Genomic DNA, 12,575 nt, shown 5'->3' with positions numbered 1-12,575 from the left:
CAGTGAACACAAGACTTTCAAAATGTTGTTTTTCTCAGAGCAGAGCTGATTGTGAGGAGACATGATTGACGTGTACGAAATCATGAGGAGCAAGGAATTACAGATTGAAGGAAACATTTGCTCTTGATCGATAAGATGCAGAAAGCTTTGAATAGACTGGTAGGAAAACTTTATCAGTCAGCGGGTAGGAGACTCGAGAACTCACACTCTATAAAGATCAGTTGGACAGTTAACCCTTCATTCTTCTCTGATTCCACTGGCCAAAGAGTTTCGAAAAATGCTCAAAGCAGAGCATCACCGCGGGCAACACTTATTCGATCGGTGGCTTTATGAAATGGAAAGGTGCCCATAAGTCACCTGCGCGACTATTCGGCTTCACTCCTGTGATGACGCTGGGACATTGACTCTCATGTTCTCGGGGGCATTTAATGAAGGCATTCTCGTTCCTGCAGATGAGGAGCTCACACCATATTTCGGCTTTTGAAAAATCAGTTTTTAAGCGGGATTAAAATCTGCCGTGACTACGAGCCAGGTAGGATTCGAACCTACAGTCTCCTGATTCGCAGTCAGGCACGTTATCCATTGCGCCACTGGCCCAATGCACAACCTTAAGAGCCGTGATGTTAATACGGACACGGTTAATAGCAGTCATGTTCACCAGTTGAACAAGCAATAAAGATAATCACTGTTACTGCTTCAGTCTAATCTTCATCACCTTTCAAAGCAACGAATTTTCCAAAAAAAAACACATATGTCCTCATGAAGCTTCCATTCACACTCTGCTTAGTCATTTAATGGAATGTGATGTGATGAATTTCGAATCCATTTCTTCAGCATAACTGACGTGAACGTAGCCTAATCACCACATTGTATATACCAGTTAATTTTCAGAGGTTTCGAGTACAGTAGTGACTTTTGCGAATATGCAGGAAAGTGAATACTGTGAACCGAGCAAAAAAATCCCTTCATGGAAATTAATCCAGTGCAAAGTCAAACATATGAGAATGGCAGATGACGTAAACATTCCTCTGCATCACTCTGCACAGATGCTTCTCCAAGAATTGACTCTTTGCAGAATTCTTCTTTGTAATTTTGACTGTCCCAGTTGTAGATATTCTTTCAATCCACAAACAAGTATCCTGCTGAAAACTACTGACTTAAGAATAAAATAGTTGAGTATCTATTCGACCAGCTGATGTCCCAAAGTTCCGTGTTCCATGTGAATACAAGTTCTTGCAGGTGAAATTGGAGCTCCGAGCCTGATGTCCCACTGCTTCTTGATGCGTGAGAATTGAAGCCGGTCTCCTTCAGGCGGGAGCTTTTAGCCTCGATATTTCACGCGCCTCTATATCATCAGAGAATGGCATTACGCTCACCGATTGCATTTTCGCAGCCACATGCTCGCGCTGAACGCCATTACCATTTCGAATTAGTTTTGGGTGCACTACAAATCAATTTCTCTGATTCCACGCCCTTGAACTGGGATTATATGACATGCCATTATATGATTACGTCAATAAGTGAGGAAATTGGTGAAGTAACCGATGTTAAAATACAGTGTTATTGAGAAATACATTTCAGCAATACCCTGCAGTATCCCATGACCCTTTGAAGTTTTGTAGATATCTCGCAAACATCCTACAATCTCAGTGTTGCAATCTCGACAGTCTCTCCGGACATAGAAGCGATATATATGCAACCGAATCTGAGTTCCCACATCGCAGTCACTGTTTGACAAGTATTCCTTTGTGCGTGTGTTTCTGTTCTTGGCATAACCTCTGCCCCGATCCTTATTGCTTTTTGCATCGTGCTTTTCCATGTGGTGCCAGGATCATGAAATGGTTCTTCCTTGGCATTGTCAACACAGCAAGTTCTGCTCGAATCACAGTCACATCAATCGGCATTTTTCCCGTTTTACTCCATGCAATATGTGCTTAGCAAACGCTGAGAAAATCAATCTTTGTTTTACATGAAAATACTCTACGTGGTGATAAGTTTCCTTCTTCAAACACCCGCTATCTCACATCTTTGCGTTTCACACATCATAACCACCCTTTATCGGAGAAATCTCTCCCTCCCACAAGAACTAACTCGAGTGGGCGGCACGGTGGCGCCGTGGTTAGCACTGCTGCCTCACAGCGCCAGAGACCCAGGTTCAATTTCTGCCTTAGGCGACTGACTGTGTGGAGTTTGCACGTTCTCCCTGTGTCTGGGTTTCCTCCGGGTGCTCCGGTTTCCTCCCACAGTCCAAAGATGTGCAGGTCAGGTGAATTGGCCATGCTAAATTGCCCGTGGTGTTAGGTAAGGGGTAAATGTAGTGGTATGGGTGGGTGGCGCTTCGGCTGGTCGGTGTGGACTTGTTGGGCCGAAGGGCCTGTTTCCACGCTGTAATGTATTCTAATCTAAACGTCCACCCTCCCATTTCACTGAGGTATTGCGCAATATAATACTCACATTTACACTGTTCATTCTGTACTACTGCGGTCACTGTTTTGGGTGAAAGTGCTCAATCCCATGGTCGGCATCTTCAAGCAATTCAATCCATTTAGATGCAGCTGTTCTGTAATTAACCCTCATGGAGCAGCTTTTACTGACACGGACAAGAGATTACTGGAACATCGGGCTCAGGGTAAGTGCACAGCGCAGGATTGAGCAAAAGATGTTTTATTGGAAAAGAGAAGTTTCTGTGAAATCACTTCAGAAATCATTTCACATTACAATGACACACTAGATTGGAGTTGTGAAAATCTACTGTTATTTCTACCCTTTTATTTGATCATTATTGAGAGATTAACTGCCATTAGCTCCACTATACCACTAAGTTTTTCTGGTCTCTGTGGCACTCTTCCACCAGTGTCACTGCATTTTATGTTCCTTCGCTGATTTTTTACAGTCGCGTTTGATGTTCATTTGAAATATCGTTCCTCAGAACTGCAATTTTTCAATCGAGCAAAATCGCCAGCCTTTTCATTTAAAGTCCCCTCTAATGATATCAAAGGGGGAGAAATGAGAGTTTCAGCAGCAGATGAACTGGGATTCGGCCGAGTTATCAATTGTCAGCGTGTGGGGCACATGTGATCGTGATGATGATAAGATCCAACAGCGCAACCCAGCAGCTTTCATGCAAACATTCGTTTGGTGTTAGCTGCACAAATTGCCAGTCATTTCCCTTCATTTCGCAATCGGTCTTTTTGTTTTTGGCTTTTCTTTTCCTCCTGTAGTTCTCCCTTGATGGCAGTAACACTGTCTGACGTTCAAAATGCCTACCTTTCTTATACCCCCAAATCGGATTATCTCATTTGTTCGATGTTGGCAGAATAATAAATTCAAAATCGATTGGCTTTTAATTTACAGAGACGTAAATGAATCTCGTTGGTTAAATTTGAATTGTCGTCAAAACAGCAACCAACTCAGGTACCTATTTCACAGCCAAATGTTACATATTTTCAATTTTCCAGTAAACTCTGACACTGCTCTCGTAAGCTCTCAGTGCAGAACATCATTGTACCTCTCTTAAAGGTACAGCACACACTTTCAACTTCATAACAATTTGGAATTGCACATCAGGTTGTCACTGGCCCACCACACACAAAACCAGAAATACAGACCTCAAACAAAGGACAGTTATAAGTGGATAAAGGAGCAGTAAAATGTGCCATGTCACAGTCAAAGTGAAACAGGGGATAAAGAAAGATACTGTACTTGCCAGCACACAGAAAATAGTCAAGTATTTTGCAGGAATCTACATCATAGTCATGAGAATGAATTTTTTTTGGATAACATGGTGATGAGGTAGAACTCCATATTACCGCCAAGAGCAGTAGCCTGTAGTGTTTAGTGCAATGCAACACTGCTTCAGACTCTCTCATTCAGTTCAAAATCCATATTTGGCAGTGGGGGAGTAAGGAGCGTTCGAATACAGAGAGCAGAAATAGAGGAGTGGGAAGAGCACAGAGGAATGTTAGGCAGGAAGCAGTGGTGGATTAATGGGATGTGGGATGTAAGACCATGGATGGATTTGAAAACAAATCTGAGAATTATAAAATTAGTGGAGAATCATCGTGGGAACCAATGCAGATCTGAAAATGTGTTGCTGGAAAAGCGCAGCAGGTCAGGCAGCATCCAGGGAACAGGAGAATCGATGTTTCGGGCATAAGCCCTTCTTCAGGAAGCCCTTCTTCGGGCTTATGCCCGAAACGTCGATTCTCCTGTTCCCTGGATGCTGCCTGACCTGCTGCGCTTTTCCAGCAAAACATTTTCAGCTCTGATCTCCAGCATCTGCAGTCCTCAATTTCTCCAACCCATGCAGATCAGTGAGTTTTATTTAGTCAGAACAGAAGGGAAGTCAAGGAGGAAATGACAAGTAGTTAGCTTAACATCTGTCACATGAAAGCTTCTCAATGTTTTTTTTTTAATAAAGTTGTTGAGCAAGGCATTTGGAGAAAGAAAATCAAGGGTATGATGAAAATTCAAGATACTTTGCGAACAGGTAGTCAGATTTAACCAGATTATTGATATTCTTTGTGGAGCTATCGTGTGTTATGGATAAACTGCCATTTACTGACTCATTCTTGAGGCTGTCAAACTTCACTTGAAGGCTCCCACCATTCTCCTTACAATGTACATTCCGATCCAGTTGCTGTCATCAACAAGTTTGGAAAAATTACAAGAGGTCCAAATGTCCAAATCATGTATAATGTTTGGGAACAATTTGGTTCAAGCATTGAATCATAGAATCTCTGCAATGCAATGAGGCCCTACTCTCTCCCTATAATGCTGCATTTCGCATGCCCAATCCACCAAGCCTGGACATTCCTGGATATAATGGGCAATTCACTTAAACCGTGAATATTTGTACTGTGTGCAGAAACAGCAGCATCCGCAGGAATCCCACGCAGACACTATGAATGTGCACAATTCATGTTGGCAATCGCGTGACGATGGAATTGAACCCCGGTCTCGAGCACTGTGAGGCAGCAGTGCTGTCACTGATCCTTGTGGTACTTCAAACGTAATAGAACACCAACGTGAGAAAAGTGCGCTTATTCCTACTCTATACTTTCCAGCTGGTAAACAATCCTTAATGAATGCTGGCACGTTTTCTCCAACCCCATTGTGTTTTGTGATGTTGTGTGGGACCGGATAAAAAGCTTCCTGAACAAGCAAAACGGTGGGGTTCCAACGTGAATTCCACTCCACAGGAGACTTTGCAGAGATTACATAACTTGAAAGATGACTCCCAGCGCATCAACATTCTCTCATTGTCTTCCTCTTTCTTCAACATTTTGGGATGAAGCCTGTTTGGTCTAATTGACTCAAACTTTAGTCCAGTTAACTTTTGAAGTACGACCTCTTTCCTGTTCTTATTTTTTTGTCCCTTGTTTCGTATTTTTGGGACATTTAATCTCCCGATGAAGGGCTTCTGATTGGATGTTGACTGACGGCCTGTGTTTTTCCAGTACCACATTCTTCGACACTGATTGCAAGCATTTGCGATCCTCACTTTCTCCTTTTCCACAATCCTGACATTTGCATAGTATCTCACTGTGCTGATTCGCTTTGCGTCTTGCCAGGCCAGATGATCAGCTGAAGCCTCGCCCACACACACGTGCTCTGTTTCTCCTGACTTTGAACGAAGTTTGTACCTTTCCTGTTCAGAACACCATACTATTCAGGTTAGGATAAATGATGTGACTCCGTCAGGCTCTGCTGTGATCTTTGATCCAAATTTGCTGAGTGCAAATCAATCCTTCTGATACATTATAAAATTGATTTGAAGAATATAATTGAGAGATAACCCATTCAAACATGCTCAGTCAAGTGTCTAAACAACTCTTTCTGTGGCTCAGTGTCAAGTGTTGCCTTTTCACATTCCTGTGAATCATTTTGGACATTTTGACAGATGGAAGACGGGGTAGAATTACAATCTGATGTTTTTGATTTGGATATCCATTGCAATTCCTTCATCATTTCCAGGTGTTTAACCTGTAACTCCTCGCCTGCCAATAATCTGGGACTACGTGCACTACGTGGACTGCAGCAGTTCAACAAGATAATCCATCGACTTCTACATAGGCAATTGGAGATTGACAATATCAGCCAGTCTTGCTCATGAAAGGGCTGGAGAGTGGGGTGAACTAATCTGCTCAGGGAACCAGCATGGGCACGATGCGCCAAATTATCTTGTGTTGCAATCATTCGGTAATTGCGATTAAAATTAAAGAAAAAAAGACTCACCTAGGCTGCCATGGATCTGTTTCTGCATCCACCACTCAGTAAGAAAGCAGCTGATCGTTGGAACATCTGTACTTTTAGATTCAGTGCTGTGAGAAACACCTGCAAGAAAATAATAGCAAAATACTGCAGCAGCTGAAATATTTTTTTTCATAAAACAGGCTATGCTGGAAACCTTAGCTGGTCGGGTTTGTGCAGGGAAAGAAGGTAGATGAATGTTTTAGCGTGCGCAGACAGACATCAGGAAATAAAAATGAAGCAGATTTTCCTCATCCTTATGATCTGAGAAGCAGAAGGAAAATGGAGTTGATTTGTGACAGTCACAGCCTCTGGGAATGGTAATTGGTGGAAAACCCATAAAGACACAGTCGACCATAGTTATGGTAAAATAACAAAAAGAGGTATCTAAAATTCATCACTGTCAATCCAGGTAAGAAGTTCAGAAGACACAAATATACCTTCGTTTGGGTTTGGTGTGTGTAAATACTCTCCTCTGAACTCACTGTAAATGCAGTTTCGTAAACCCTTCTCTACCAGTCCAGGAGAGAAATTCACAATCATTGTGTCCTGGTCACAGTCTTGTTCCATGTACTGTGCTACACTGTAGAAGTTGGCGGACGTTAACTCAAGTCCAAATGGCACTCCGTCAGCGCCTAGTATCACCGGATCCATTGCTCACGCCACCTGAACATGCTTAAGAGAGGATAAAGCAAACATGACTGACAAGAGAAGTCAGTGAGAGCACAGAAACAAAAGAAAAACACCATCTGGTGTAGATTAGTGAAACCTAAAGCATTTGGAAGGGTTCAATAACGAGCAGAGAACAACCGAAATGGCAAGATGAGTTATTAAGATTTAATAAGTGTGTGAACTTGAAATATAAAGAATGGTGCAAGAGTTTGTTCACATATTTAAAATGTTACAGAGAGAATAGTAAGGTAAAACAATGACTGCAGATGCTGGAAACCAGACTCTTGAGTAGAGTGGTGCTAGAAAAGCACAGCAGTTCAGGCTGCATCCGAGTAGCAGGAAATTCCGACGTTTCGGGCAAAAGCCCTTCATCAGGAGTACAGGCAGAGAGCCTGACGGGTGGAGAATTAAATGTGAGGAGGGTGGGGATGGGGAGAAAGTAAAATAGAGTACAATAGGTGATTGTGGGTGAGGATGAAGGTGACAGGTCAGTGAGGAGAGTGGGAGAAGGTAGCTTCAGGGCAGAGGAAATGACCTGGGAGTTGCAGTGGAAGAGGACTCCCTGAGATTCTTGTAGAGAGAGGAGGAAAATTTCTTCAAGGCAGGCATCCTTGCAAGAGTATTCGCAGTAGGGTTAAAGTCAACTCGGTAAAAACAATTACTGCAGATGCTGGAAACCAGAGTCTGGAGTAGACTGGTGCTGGAAAGCACAGCAGTTCAGGCATCTTCCGAGGAGCAGGAAAATCCGACGTTTCGGGCAAAAGCCCTTCATCAGCAAAACAGGCAGAGCGCCCGAATGGTGGAGAGACAACAGAGAGAAGAGTGCAAATTGATGCACTGGAGAAGACGTAATGGGGTACAACGAAATGGTGCAGGTGAACACGTACTTTGCATCAATTTTCACAATGAAAGAAAACAACAAAATATGTGAATTAATAGACACGTAGGGAAGAAGTGAATAAAATGCCAACAATAACCAGACGATGCCGGGGAAGCTGCAAGGTCTGAAGGGATTAAGTCACTGAGACCAGATGGACTGCAGTCCTGATTTCTGAAGGAGATTGTGGACGCATTGGTCGTGATCAGTCAGGAGTCATCGGCGTCAGAGTGGATCCCAGATGACGGAAAATTTTTAAATGCAACACCCCTGCTGAAAGAAAGGGGAGAGGCAGGCACAGACTACTGACAGTGCTGCACAGTACTTGGAAATGGATAGTAAATTACAGCAAAGTCTGCATGTCTTCATCAAGTGGACGTCTGTCTGACAGCTATGCTAGATCTCTTTGAGGAAGTACCAAGTAAGTTAGGCAAAGCAGAGCCAGTGGACGTCATCTAATTCAATACTTATAAGTCCTGTGATAAGGTGCCATACAGCAGACTGCTAAATAAGGTAAACGCATGCTGTTAGTGACAAGGAGCGGATTGGCTGACTGGCTGAGTGAGAACAGAGGGGTCTTTTACAGGATGGCAGCTACTGATTATTTAAAACTTGCACAGCCATCGGTGTTGAGAGCATGACTATTCAAGTTACACGTTAAACATCTGGAAAAAGGAACTGAGTGCATTTTCGCTGCAGTTGCACTTGACACAAGCGTAGTTTGAGAGACAGGTCGTGTCAAGAAAGCTGGGAAACTTCATAAGATACTAGGCAGGCGCAGAGAGTGGGCAAATAAGTGGCAAATGCAATACAATAAGGGATGTGTCAGGTTATGCAGTATGAGAGGAAGAAGGCAGACTTCGGCTAATTTCTGTTCACGGAAAGCCTTTAGAAATCCGAAAGACAAAGTGACTTGGGAGCCCTAGATCAGGCAGGTTCAGTTGGAATTCAGGAAGGAAAATTCAATTTTATAATTTATATCAAGGGGCCTCAAATACAAGAGCAGAGATGTCCAGTTGACCATTTATATAGTCGTGGTCAGACTGCATTTGGAATATTGCAGGAAGTTAGGTCCGATATCTAAGGGTATTTCAGAGTAATACAGCAGTTTAGCAGACCATTCACTCCATATATAACATGCAGAACTCATTGCCAAATTAAAATAGACCCGCCTGCCTGCCGTTGTCCAAAAACTTCCAATACATTCCTAATCAGTTACTTATCCAAATGACTGTTAAATACACTGCAGTACACCAGAAGTGCAAAAAGAAGAAGAGGAACACCTATACAAGGTATTCGCGAAAAACGGATAGCCGCACAACTTCATCAATAGATGCCTAAGAGAAAGACCACGGAACGAGGACATACCACAACCAAAAGGACTAGCCACACTACATCAGGAGCATCTCAGAAATGACAGCCAGACTACTGCGACCCCTAGGACTCATAACGGCACACAAACCAACAGCCACGCTCAGACAACAACTCACCAGAACGAAGGACCCGATACCCAACATGAGCAAGACCAATGTAGTGGACAAAATAACATGCAAGGACTGCACAAAACACTATATAGGACAAACAGGAAGACAGCTAACAATCCGCATACATGAACATCAACTAGCCACGAAACGACACGACCAGCTATCCTTAGTAGCCACACACGCAGACAACAAGCAACATGAATTCTACTGGGACAACACTACTATCATAGGGCATGCCAGACAGAGAACAGCCAGGGAATTCCTAGAGGCATGGCATTCATCCACAAACTCCATCAACAAACACATCGACCTGGACCCAATATACCAACCACTACAGCGGACAGCTGAAACTGACAACCGGAAGCGGCAGGGACAGACCACTATAAACACCGGAGGAAACATCAAAGAAGCGCTTCGCAGGAGGCTCCCAAGCACTGATGATGTCGCCTAGCCAGGGGACGAAACGTTTGCAACAAAAACTTCCAGCTCGGCGAACAGAACCACAACAACGAGCACCCGACCTACAAATCTTCGCACAAACTTTGACTGTTAAATAATTTAACTGTAGTTGCATCCATTACTTCCTCCAGCGGTTTATTGCACACAGTGACCAAAGGGTGTAAAACAAAAGCTGCCACTCATGTCCTTTATAAATCTTCCTTCTCGTACTTTAAACATATGCCCCTGGATGCGATCTCCCTCACCTTTGATAGTAATCTTATTTATGCTCCTCGTGATTTCACAAATCTCTATAAGGCCAAACGTCGAAGTCCTCTGCTCCAGTGAAATAGAAACCGCAGCCTATTTTTATAACAGAAGACTTCTTTTCATGACATCATTCTGGTAAATACTTTCTGAACCCTCTCCAATATAATAAAATCCTTCTCATAACGAGGAAACAAGAACTGTACACAATACTCCAGAAGATATGATGACATTCAATAGGGTCCGAAGAAGTTTTAAAAGAATGATCCTGGGGGGAAGAAATGCTTGTCATAAAATGTTGAAAACTCGGAGGCTGTACTTGATGAGGTTTAGAAGTTTGAAGAGAATCTGATTGACACTTAAGCAATACAGAGAGGGACAATTAAAGTGGCTGTGGAGACGTTTTTTTTTTAACTTGCACGAGAGACCAGGAGCCAACTGCACAGTGTCAGAGAGAAAGGATGACTATTTTGAAGTGAGATGCGGAGGAATTTCTTCAGCAAGAGGCTAGTCATCCTTTGGAACTCTGCCGTAGAGGGCTTAGTGGTCAAGACATTGCAATGTTTCAAGACAGACATAGATAGGTCCCTGATTGATAAGAGGATCAACAGTTACAGGAGATGGCAGAAAGCCGAAGAATGAGGTTGAGAAACATATCAACCATGACCACATATTGGAGAGGTCTCGATGGGTTGAATGGCCTAATGCTGCTCCTTTATCTTGTGGCGTTCTCGCTATTGCGTGTGACTTCAAACTGCCCATAGACTGAGCAAGTCAGATCAGTGGAGGAGACTTACGTGGTATACGTATGAGATGGTTTTCTGAGTCGCTACATTAAGGACACAAATTGAGGGCAGAGCATCCTTGATTACGTACTGTTCAATGGATATTGGTGAGCTAGCTTAGTTGGCTGGTCGACGAGATTTCGATGAAGAATGACAGCAGCAGCATGTGCACAGTTCTCGTACTGGTCTCACGAAGTCCCCACATTTTCACCTTGTGCCTGAGGCACAACGACTTTCAGGTTAAAGCACCAACAGTCAAATCGCGCGATCTCTCTCTCTCTCTCCCTCTCTCTCTCTGTCTCTAATGAGTCAGCAGGCCTGGGAATATGTCAACTTTGATTTCAAAGCTTTATTTGTATATATGTCAAGGAATAATTGACAATCTATCTCTATGCTGTCACTCAGGAAGAGTGAAGAAGTCAGTGAGAGAACTCTTCATTAAGGTGGAGAGTTATAGAGCTGACTCAGATTTTAAGCCGAAATCTAAATAGAAGAAATGATACTGATATGAAGCGTGAGCAGGGTACAACGAATTGGGGAACAGAACTTAAAGGGATGACAAGCACTTCAAAAACATTTGCACGAACTGCAACTGTTTCTCACTCCTGTCTGACACAAAGAAACCGGGAAACGTGGCCATGTCATGGCTAACAAGCGATATTAGGCATAGTATTGCACTCAAGGAGCCTTACAAATTGGCTGAAAATAGCAGCGAACATCAGACATCAGCAGAAGATGAAGAAAGAATTAATACAGAACGAAAATGTCGTTTAACATATAAAGAATTGTTAAAGCTCCTGAAGGTATATTAATTGAAAAAAAAAGATTATTGAAAACAAATCCCTTACAATGAGAAACAGAGGATGTTATAATGCGGGATAAATATTTAGCACACCAAATAAATATGTATATTGGTTCTGTCATCACAGATGATAAAAGTAATATTCCTAAAGTTCTGGGAAGAAAAGGAGAGGGAGAAACTGAAAGAAATCAGTATTATCAGGAAGATAGTGTTGTGGAAATTGATGAGATTAAAGACAGTAAATTCCACCAACTGCGAATCAAACACCAGTGTCCTTAAAGTCACCCTAAATGCAGTGAAGGCGTTCTGTAACTAGAGTGTGGAGTCTAAATAGAGTAAATTAATTGTCATATTTCAATATTCTATCGACTCTGAAACAATGTCTAGGGCTTGGAGGTCAGTTAATATGACGCCATGATTTATAAAAGGAAGTAGCGAGAAAACATGGAATGACAGAAAAGTTAGCCTAACACTGGAAAACAGTAATTGGATTGGACAGATCCAGCATGAATTTACGAAACTAAAATAGGAAAGGCGATCTCGTCTTCTTGTACACAAATCGCTGAACGTAAGCATGCAGGAGCAGCAGCAGGTGAGGAAGGCAAACGGTGTATTAGCCTTTGTACTGAGAGGATTTGAACACATGAGCAGGGAAGACTTGCTGAAATTGTGCAGGGTCTTGTTGACAGCACAACCGAATGTGCAGTTCAGGAATCCTTATCTGATAAAGGATGTTCTCCATTCGGAGATGGCACAATAAAAGTTTAACAGACTAATTCATGGGATGACAGGACTGACGTATGAGGATTCGTTTGGATGAAAATCAAGTTTAGAATGATGAAGTAGGATGTCACCGAAACGAGTAAAATTCTAAAAGGTACGAACAAGGTAAATGCAGGAAGAATGCTTTCAATGACCAGGGCGTCCAAACAATAGACGGTTGGGAGGTGGCGTGACTTCTAAGAATATGGGTAGTCCATTTAAGACTGAGATGACGA

General features: G+C 42.7%; 1 non-coding gene across 1 annotated transcript; it reads right to left on the bottom strand.

Annotated features, from left to right (window-relative positions):
- Positions 1-524: 524 nt before the first annotated feature.
- trnar-gcg (transfer RNA arginine (anticodon GCG)) lies at positions 525-597 on the bottom strand. The gene has a single exon. It is a non-coding gene; the product is annotated as a tRNA-Arg (tRNA).
- Positions 598-12,575: the final 11,978 nt, after the last annotated feature.

Source organism: Chiloscyllium plagiosum, unplaced genomic scaffold (assembly GCF_037043375.1).
Source record: "Chiloscyllium plagiosum isolate Xiang-an unplaced genomic scaffold, Cpla_swu_hap1 HiC_scaffold_37, whole genome shotgun sequence".
In the NCBI taxonomy this organism is placed as follows: Eukaryota; Metazoa; Chordata; class Chondrichthyes; order Orectolobiformes; family Hemiscylliidae; genus Chiloscyllium; species Chiloscyllium plagiosum.
The sequence above is the reverse complement of the archived record's forward strand: the minus strand, read 5'-3'. Positions and strand labels throughout refer to the sequence as shown.